Source organism: Cryptomeria japonica, unplaced genomic scaffold (assembly GCF_030272615.1).
Source record: "Cryptomeria japonica unplaced genomic scaffold, Sugi_1.0 HiC_scaffold_168, whole genome shotgun sequence".
NCBI classification, from domain to species: domain Eukaryota; kingdom Viridiplantae; phylum Streptophyta; class Pinopsida; order Cupressales; family Cupressaceae; genus Cryptomeria; species Cryptomeria japonica.
The window spans coordinates 241,843-251,330 of record NW_026728990.1 but is presented as its reverse complement, the minus strand read 5'-3'; the positions used below and the strand labels follow the sequence as shown (position 1 = coordinate 251,330).

The 9,488-nt window shown below is 62.4% G+C and overlaps 2 non-coding genes across 2 annotated transcripts; both read left to right on the top strand.

The window, feature by feature from the left end:
- The first annotated feature begins 914 nt into the window (after positions 1–914).
- Positions 915–1,033, top strand: LOC131867331 (5S ribosomal RNA). The gene has a single exon (XR_009365890.1). It is a non-coding gene; the product is annotated as a 5S ribosomal RNA (ribosomal RNA).
- Positions 1,034–8,837: 7,804 nt separating this feature from the next.
- LOC131867330 (5S ribosomal RNA) lies at positions 8,838–8,956 on the top strand. The gene has a single exon (XR_009365889.1). It is a non-coding gene; the product is annotated as a 5S ribosomal RNA (ribosomal RNA).
- The last annotated feature ends 532 nt before the right edge of the window (positions 8,957–9,488 follow it).

The following is a 9,488-nucleotide window of genomic DNA, read 5'->3' as shown; positions in this document are numbered from 1 at the left end:
TCAAGGTGAGTGCCAATGTGGGTTCCAAGGTGCCAGGGTCAGGGTGAGTGCCAATGTGGGTTCAAAGGTGCTAAGTTGGGTGCGAGGTTGGGTGCGAGGGTGGGTGGGTGCCAAGGTGTGCTAGGTGGAAGCCCGGGTGGGTCGGCATCCCATGGGTGTCGAGTTGGGTGCCTGATGGGTGCTTCTTGTCAAGTTTTAGTCGTCGGGACTCATTTCGAGCCTTAGAGGTCGTTTCTTGTCCGGTTGCCCTGTCTTCGACCTGGGAACCCAATTTTGGTCCTCGGGTCCCATTTTTTTTTGTCTCGCATCCCACTTTTGGCCTGTGGCCTTTTCGGGGTCGATTCTCGTTTTGGGCATCAGAGCATGTTTCTTCTCCTAAAACCCAATATTTGTTTATTAAGTCTCGGAACACATTTTTGTTCTCGTGGACCCATCATGGGTCTTGGAACGCATTTGTGGTCCTTGGGTCCCATTTTGCATCCCGAAACTTGTGTTTTGGTGCTTGATCCCTATTTTGGGTGCCCACCTTGCACCAAGTGCGCACCCGGGGCAAACCGAGCGCCTTGGTGCACCGGGGCAAGATCGAGCGTGCACCCGAGGCGCCCCGAACATGCACCAAGGTGCACTCGGCCCACATGTGAGCGCAGGTCGTTGCGCCCGAGGTGGTGTGTGGGCACCGCGTTGCAGACGGGACACTGCACGCACACGACGCCCCCTCCAGGTGCACGCACGTAGGCCGGGCCGGGTGCACACCCGACGCCCTAGCAAGGTGCGCGCACCCGGGCAGGGCTCACACTTGGCGAACGGGGCGCACTTCGCGAGGGAGGGTGTGCACCTCGACGGGGGTGGGTGGCCGGGGTGGATTCGCACGTGGGTCGCGGTTTGCTAAGTACACACTGCGACAAGCTCATAACGGGTGCGATCATACCAGCGTTAGTGCACCGGATCCCATCAGAACTCCGCAGTTAAGCGCGCTTGGGCCGGAGTAGTACTGGGATGGGTGACCTCCCGGGAAGTCCCGGTGTTGCACCCTTTTTTAGTTTTTCGCCGGGCGTCGCAATGCTATTTGAATAAACCTTTTGCCCGTTTGCGTTCTCGTCGGGGCCGGGCCGGGCCGGGGTGCGCTGCCCGCACTACCGCGCGCGCGGGGGCGACACCGAGCGCGCACCCGAGGCGCCCCGAGCACACAGGCCACGGTGCAACCCGGGCGTTGTGCGCGCACCCCGGTGCGCCCGAGGTGCTGCGCGCGCACCCAGGTGAAATCGGTGTGCACCTCGGCCAGTGCGCGCTCGGTCGAGTCGCGCACGTTGGCCAAGGTGCACGGTGATGTTTCTTACTCTAAGGTTCCGCACCAGACGCCCGGGACAGGTGAGCGAAGCTGGGCGGGGCCGGGTGCGCGGCCGGGGCAGGTGCACGCAGCTGGAGAGAGCTTTGGAGCACACTTCGGAGCGCACCAATGATGCGCTCCATTCAAAAGTTTCCTGAAAAGGCAAAAAAAGTTGAGATTATAGAATTTCCCACTTGAGAGATTGTAAAAAAAAAAAATTTAAAATGAAGGAAACGCGGGTGCCAAGGTGTGCGCAGCCCAGCCAAGGTGTGCGCACCAAGGCGCCCACCCTGGCGAAGGTGCACGCAAGGTGCGCACCCGAGGCAAACCGGACAATTAACCCAACTTTCGACTTCGTGCGCACCTTGGAGCGCACTTCGGAGCGCTCCTTGGTGCGCACCAATCTTGGGCACCTCGGAGTGCACCATGGCGCCCACCAAGGTGCGCACCCGGGGCAAACCGAGCTCCGACTTCGTGCGCACCTTGGAGCGCACGAAAGGTGCGCACCATGGCGCCCACCAAGGTGCGCAGCCCAGCCAAGGCGTGCGCATCAAGGTGCGCACCCTGGCGAAGGTGCGCACCCGGGGCAAACCGAGCTCCGACTTCGTGCGCACCTTGGAGCGCACAAAAGGTGCGCAACCCAGCCAAGGTGTGCGCACCCCGGTCAAACCGAGCTCCGAATCGTGCGCACCAGAGGTGCACGCCATCGTGCGCACCTTGGAGCACACTTCGGAGCCCTCCTTGGTGCGCGCCGATGTTGCGCACCTCGGAGCGCACCCGGGGAAAACAATGCAATTAACCCGACTTTCGACTTCGTGGGCACCTCGGAGCGCTCTCGGGTTCGCACCTCGGAGCACACCGAGGTGCGCACCTTTGATGCGCTGCCTTCACCAATTTCCAGAAAAGGCAAGAAAACATTGAGAAGGTGTGCGCACCGAGGTGCCCACCCTGGCGAAGGTGCACGCGAGGTGCGCACCCGGGGCAAACCGGGCTCCGACTTCGTGCACGCCGCACCTTGGAGCACACTTCGGAGCGCTCCTTGGTGCGCACCAGGGCGCGCAACCCAGCCGAGGTGCCCACCCCGGCGAAGGTGCACGCGAGGTGCGCACCCGGGGCAAACCGGGCTCCGACTTCGTGCACGCCATGGTGCCCACCGCGGCGAAGGTGCACGCGAGGTGCGCACCCGGGGCAAACCGGGCTCCGACTTCGTGCACGCCGCACCTTGGAGCACACTTCGGAGCGCTCCTTGGTGCGCACCATGGTGCCCACCAGGGCGCGCAACCCCGCCGAAGGTGCACGCGAGGTGCGCACCCGGGGCAAACCGGGCTCCGACTTCGTGCACGCCGCACCTTGGAGCACACTTCGGAGCGCTCCTTGGTGCGCACCATGGTGCCCACCAGGGCGCGCAACCCCGCCGAAGGTGCACGCGAGGTGCGCACCCGGGGCAAACCGGGCTCCGACTTCGTGCACGCCATGGTGCGCACCGCGGCGAAGGTGCGCACCCGGGGCAAACCGGGCTCCGACTTCGTGCACGCCGCACCTTGGAGCACACTTCGGAGCGCTCCTTGGTGCGCACCAGGGCGCGCAACCCAGCCGAGGTGCCCACCCCGGCGAAGGTGCACGCGAGGTGCGTACCCGGGGCAAACCGGGCTCCGACTTCGTGCACGCCGCACCTTGGAGCACACTTCGGAGCGCTCCTTGGTGCGCACCATGGTGCCCACCAGGCCGCGCAACCCAGCCAAGGTGTGCGCACCAAGGTGCACGCGAGGTGCGCACCCGGGGCAAACCGGGGTCCGACTTCGTGCACGCCGCACCTTGGAGCACACATCGGGGCGCTCCCGGGTTCGCACCGGCGTTGCGCACCGTGGTGGGCACCTCGGAGCACACCAAGGTGGGCAGCGAGGTGCGCACCTTTGATGCGATGCCTTCACTAATTTCCATAAAAGGCAAAAAAAAAACGAGATTTTAAAATTTCCGTTTTGAAAGATAGTGAGAAAAAGGGAATGCTGGTGCCATCTTGAGCCCGCCCTGGTGCGCAGCCCAGCCAAGGTGTGCGCACCAAGGTGCCCACCCTGGCGAAGGTGCGCGCCCGGGCAATTAACCCAACTTCCAACTTCGCGCGCGCCAGGGTGGGAGCGCACCCAACAACCGGGCCTGGGAAGAGCCAATGCGAGAAACCCCACCAAACGCTCTGACAAAAAAAGAGGGGGCGCTCCAGTAACCCCGCTTCGGAGCGCACCCTGGGCAAACCCAGCCAAGGTGCCCACCCCGGCCAAGGTGCAGGCGAGGTGCGCACCCGGGGCAAACCGGGCTCCGACAACGTGCACGCCGCACCTTGGAGCACACTTCGTAGCGCTCCCGGGTGCGCACCTCAGAGCACACCAAGGTGGGCAGCGAGGTGCGCACCTTTGATGCGCTGCCTTCACTAATTTCCAGAAAAGGCAAAAAAAAAAGGAGATTTTAAAATTTCCGTTTTGAAAGATAGTGAAAAAAACGGAACGCGCGTGCCATCTTGAGCCCGCCCTGGTGCGCAGCCCAGGTAAGGTGCCCACCCTGGCAAAGGTGCGCACCCGGGCAATTAACCCTACTTCCGACTTCGTGCGCGCCAGGGTGGCAACCGGGCCTCGGAAGAGCCAATGCGAGAAACCCCACCAAACGCTCCGACAAAAAAAGAGGCGGCGCTCCAATAACCCCGCTTCGGAGCGCAGCCGGGGCAAACCCAGCCAAGGTGCCCACCCCGACGAAGGTGCACGCGAGGTGCGCACCCGGGGCAAACCGGGCTCCGACAACGTGCACGCAGCACCTTGGAGCACACTTCGAAGCACTCCCGGGTGCCCACCGGCGTTGCGCACCGTGGTGGGCAGCGAGGTGCGCACCTTTGATGCGCTGCCTTCACTAATTTCCAGAAAAAGGCAAAAAAAAATGAGATTTTAAAATTTCCGTTTTGAAAGATAGTGAAAAAAAAGGAACGCGGGTGCCATCTTGAGCCCGCCCTGGTGCGCAGCCCAGGCAAGGCATGCGCACCAAGGTGCCCACCCGAGGTGCACACCCGGGGCAAACCGGGCTCCGACTTCGTGCAGGCCGCACCTTGGAGCACACTTCGGAGCGCTCCTTGGTGCGCACCATGGTGCCCACCAGGGCGCGCAACCCAGCCAAGGTCTGCACACTAAGGTGCCCACCCCGGCGAAGGTGCACGCGAGGTGCGCACCCGGGGCAAACCGGGCTCCGACTTCGTGCACGCCATGGTGCCCACCGCGGCGAAGGTGCACGCGAGGTGCGCACCCGGGGCAAACCGGGCTCCGACTTCGTGCACGCCGCACCTTGGAGCACACTTCGGAGCGCTCCTTGGTGCGCACCATGGTGCCCACCAGGGCGCGCAACCCAGCCAAGGTGTGCGCACCAAGGTGCACGCGAGGTGCGCACCCGGGGCAAACCGGGGTCCGACTTCGTGCACGCCGCACCTTGGAGCACACATCGGAGCGCTCCCAGGTTCGCACCAGCGTTGCGCACCTTTGATGCGCTGCCTTCACTAATTTCCAGAAAAGGCAAAAAAAAACGATATTTTAAAATTTCCGTTCTGAAAGATAGTGAAAAAAACGGAACGCGGGTGCCATCTTGAGCCCTTCCTGGTGCGCAGCCCAGGCAAGTTGTGCGCACCAAGGTGCCCACCCTGGCGGAGGTGCGCGCCCGGGGCAAACCGGGCTCCGACTTCGTGCACTGCATGGTGCCCACCAAGGCGCGCAACCCAGCCAAGGTGCCCACCGCAGCGAAGGTGCACGCGAGGTGCACACCCGGGGCAAACCGGGCTCCGACTTCGTGCACGCCGCACCTTGGAGCACACTTCAGAGCGCTCCTTGGTGCGCACCAGGGCGCGCAACCCAGCCGAGGTGCCCACCCCGGCGAAGGTGCACGCGAGGTGCGCACCCGGGGCAAACCGGGCTCCGACTTCGTGCACGCCATGGTGCCCACCGCGGCGAAGGTGCGCACCCGGGGCAAACCGGGCTCCGACTTCGTGCACGCCGCACCTTGGAGCACACTTCGGAGCGCTCCTTGGTGCGCACCATGGTGCCCACCAGGCCGCGCAACCCAGCCAAGGTGTGCGCACCAAGGTGCACGCGAGGTGCGCACCCGGGGCAAACCGGGGTCCGACTTCGTGCACGCCGCACCTTGGAGCACACATCGGGGCGCTCCCGGGTTCGCACCGGCGTTGCGCACCGTGGTGGGCACCTCGGAGCACACCAAGGTGGGCAGCGAGGTGCGCACCTTTGATGCGATGCCTTCACTAATTTCCATAAAAGGCAAAAAAAAAACGAGATTTTAAAATTTCCGTTTTGAAAGATAGTGAGAAAAAGGGAATGCTGGTGCCATCTTGAGCCCGCCCTGGTGCGCAGCCCAGCCAAGGTTTGCGCACCAAGGTGCCCACCCTGGCGAAGGTGCGCGCCCGGGCAATTAACCCAACTTCCAACTTCGCGCGCGCCAGGGTGGGAGCGCACCCAACAACCGGGCCTGGGAAGAGCCAATGCGAGAAACCCCACCAAACTCTCTGACAAAAAAAGAGGGGGCGCTCCAGTAACCCCGCTTCGGAGCGCACCCTGGGCAAACCCAGCCAAGGTGCCCACCCCGGCCAAGGTGCAGGCGAGGTGCGCACCCGGGGCAAACCGGGCTCCGACAACGTGCACGCCGCACCTTGGAGCACACTTCGTAGCGCTCCCGGGTGCGCACCTCAGAGCACACCAAGGTGGGCAGCGAGGTGCGCACCTTTGATGCGCTGCCTTCACTAATTTCCAGAAAAGGCAAAAAAAAAAGGAGATTTTAAAATTTCCGTTTTGAAAGATAGTGAAAAAAACGGAACGCGCGTGCCATCTTGAGCCCGCCCTGGTGCGCAGCCCAGGTAAGGTGCCACCCTGGCAAAGGTGCGCACCCGGGCAATTAACCCTACTTCCGACTTCGTGCGCGCCAGGGTGGCAACCGGGCCTCGGAAGAGCCAATGCGAGAAACCCCACCAAACGCTCCGACAAAAAAAGAGGCGGCGCTCCAATAACCCCGCTTCGGAGCGCAGCCGGGGCAAACCAAGCCAAGGTGCCCACCCCGACGAAGGTGCACGCGAGGTGCGCACCCGGGGCAAACCGGGCTCCGACAACGTGCACGCAGCACCTTGGAGCACACTTCGAAGCACTCCCGGGTGCCCACCGGCGTTGCGCACCGTGGTGGGCAGCGAGGTGCGCACCTTTGATGCGCTGCCTTCACTAATTTCCAGAAAAAGGCAAAAAAAAATGAGATTTTAAAATTTCCGTTTTGAAAGATAGTGAAAAAAAAGGAACGCGGGTGCCATCTTGAGCCCGCCCTGGTGCGCAGCCCAGGCAAGGCATGCGCACCAAGGTGCCCACCCGAGGTGCACACCCGGGGCAAACCGGGCTCCGACTTCGTGCAGGCCGCACCTTGGAGCACACTTCGGAGCGCTCCTTGGTGCGCACCATGGTGCCCACCAGGGCGCACCCGAGGCAAACCGGGCTCCGACTTCGTGCACGCCGCACCTTGGAGCACACATCGGAGCGCTCCCAGGTTCGCACCAGCGTTGCGCACCTTTGATGCGCTGCCTTCACTAATTTCCAGAAAAGGCAAAAAAAAACGATATTTTAAAATTTCCGTTCTGAAAGATAGTGAAAAAAACGGAACGCGGGTGCCATCTTGAGCCCTTCCTGATGCGCAGCCCAGGCAAGTTGTGTGCACCAAGGTGCCCACCCTGGCGGAGGTGCGCGCCCGGGGCAAACCGGGCTCCGACTTCGTGCACTGCATGGTGCCCACCAAGGCGCGCAACCCAGCCAAGGTGCCCACCGCAGCGAAGGTGCACGCGAGGTGCGCACCCGAGGTGCACACCCGGGGCAAACCGGGCTCCGACTTCGTGCACGCCGCACCTTGGAGCACACTTCAGAGCGCTCCTTGGTACGCACCAGGGCGCGCAACCCAGCCAAGGTGCTCACCCCGGCGAAGGTGCACGCGAGGTGCGCACCCGGGGCAAACCGGGCTCGGACTTCGTGCACGCCGCACCTTGGAGCACACATCGGAGCGCTCCCGGGTTCGCACCAGCATTGCGCACCTTTGATGCGCTGCCTTCACTAATTTCCAGAAAAGGCAAAAAAAAGAAAAAAATGAGATTTTAAAATTTCCGTTTTGAAAGATAGTGAAAAAAACGGAACGCGGGTGCCATCTTGAGCCCGCCCTGGTGTGCAGCCCAGGCAAGTTGTGCGCACCAAGGCACCCACCCTGGCCAAGGTGGGTCACGGGGTGGGTCCTAGGGTGGGTAACGGGGTGGGTACTAAGGTGCGTGCCAAGGTGGGTCATAGGGTGGGTGCCAAGGTGGGCACCAGGGTGGGTGTGCACCAACCCTAGCCAGGGTAGGTCACGGGGTGGTTGTCGGGGTGGGCGTCAAGGAGCCAAGGTGGGTGGCAAGTAGCCAAGTTGCGTGCCAAGGTGGGTGTCGGGGTGGGTGCCAAGGATCCAAGGTGGGTGCCAAGGAACCAAGGTGGGTGTCTGGGTGGGTGCCGAGGTGGGAGCCAGGGTGGGTCCCAAGGTGAGTGCAAAGGTGGGTGCCAGGGTCAAGGTGAGTGCCAATGTGGGTTCCAAGGTGCCAGGGTCAGGGTGAGTGCCAATGTGGGTTCAAAGGTGCTAAGTTGGGTGCGAGGTTGGGTGCGAGGGTGGGTGGGTGCCAAGGTGTGCTAGGTGGAAGCCCGGGTGGGTCGGCATCCCATGGGTGTCGAGTTGGGTGCCTGATGGGTGCTTCTTGTCAAGTTTTAGTCGTCGGGACTCATTTCGAGCCTTAGAGGTCGTTTCTTGTCCGGTTGCCCTGTCTTCGACCTGGGAACCCAATTTTGGTCCTCGGGTCCCATTTTTTTTTGTCTCGCATCCCACTTTTGGCCTGTGGCCTTTTCGGGGTCGATTCTCGTTTTGGGCATCAGAGCATGTTTCTTCTCCTAAAACCCAATATTTGTTTATTAAGTCTCGGAACACATTTTTGTTCTCGTGGACCCATCATGGGTCTTGGAACGCATTTGTGGTCCTTGGGTCCCATTTTGCATCCCGAAACTTGTGTTTTGGTGCTTGATCCCTATTTTGGGTGCCCACCTTGCACCAAGTGCGCACCCGGGGCAAACCGAGCGCCTTGGTGCACCGGGGCAAGATCGAGCGTGCACCCGAGGCGCCCCGAACATGCACCAAGGTGCACTCGGCCCACATGTGAGCGCAGGTCGTTGCGCCCGAGGTGGTGTGTGGGCACCGCGTTGCAGACGGGACACTGCACGCACACGACGCCCCCTCCAGGTGCACGCACGTAGGCCGGGCCGGGTGCACACCCGACGCCCTAGCAAGGTGCGCGCACCCGGGCAGGGCTCACACTTGGCGAACGGGGCGCACTTCGCGAGGGAGGGTGTGCACCTCGACGGGGGTGGGTGGCCGGGGTGGATTCGCACGTGGGTCGCGGTTTGCTAAGTACACACTGCGACAAGCTCATAACGGGTGCGATCATACCAGCGTTAGTGCACCGGATCCCATCAGAACTCCGCAGTTAAGCGCGCTTGGGCCGGAGTAGTACTGGGATGGGTGACCTCCCGGGAAGTCCCGGTGTTGCACCCTTTTTTAGTTTTTCGCCGGGCGTCGCAATGCTATTTGAATAAACCTTTTGCCCGTTTGCGTTCTCGTCGGGGCCGGGCCGGGCCGGGGTGCGCTGCCCGCACTACCGCGCGCGCGGGGGCGACACCGAGCGCGCACCCGAGGCGCCCCGAGCACACAGGCCACGGTGCAACCCGGGCGTTGTGCGCGCACCCCGGTGCGCCCGAGGTGCTGCGCGCGCACCCAGGTGAAATCGGTGTGCACCTCGGCCAGTGCGCGCTCGGTCGAGTCGCGCACGTTGGCCAAGGTGCACGGTGATGTTTCTTACTCTAAGGTTCCGCACCAGACGCCCGGGACAGGTGAGCGAAGCTGGGCGGGGCCGGGTGCGCGGCCGGGGCAGGTGCACGCAGCTGGAGAGAGCTTTGGAGCACACTTCGGAGCGCACCAATGATGCGCTCCATTCAAAAGTTTCCTGAAAAGGCAAAAAAAGTTGAGATTATAGAATTTCCCACTTGAGAGATTGTAAAAAAAAAAAATTTAAAATGAAGGAAACGCG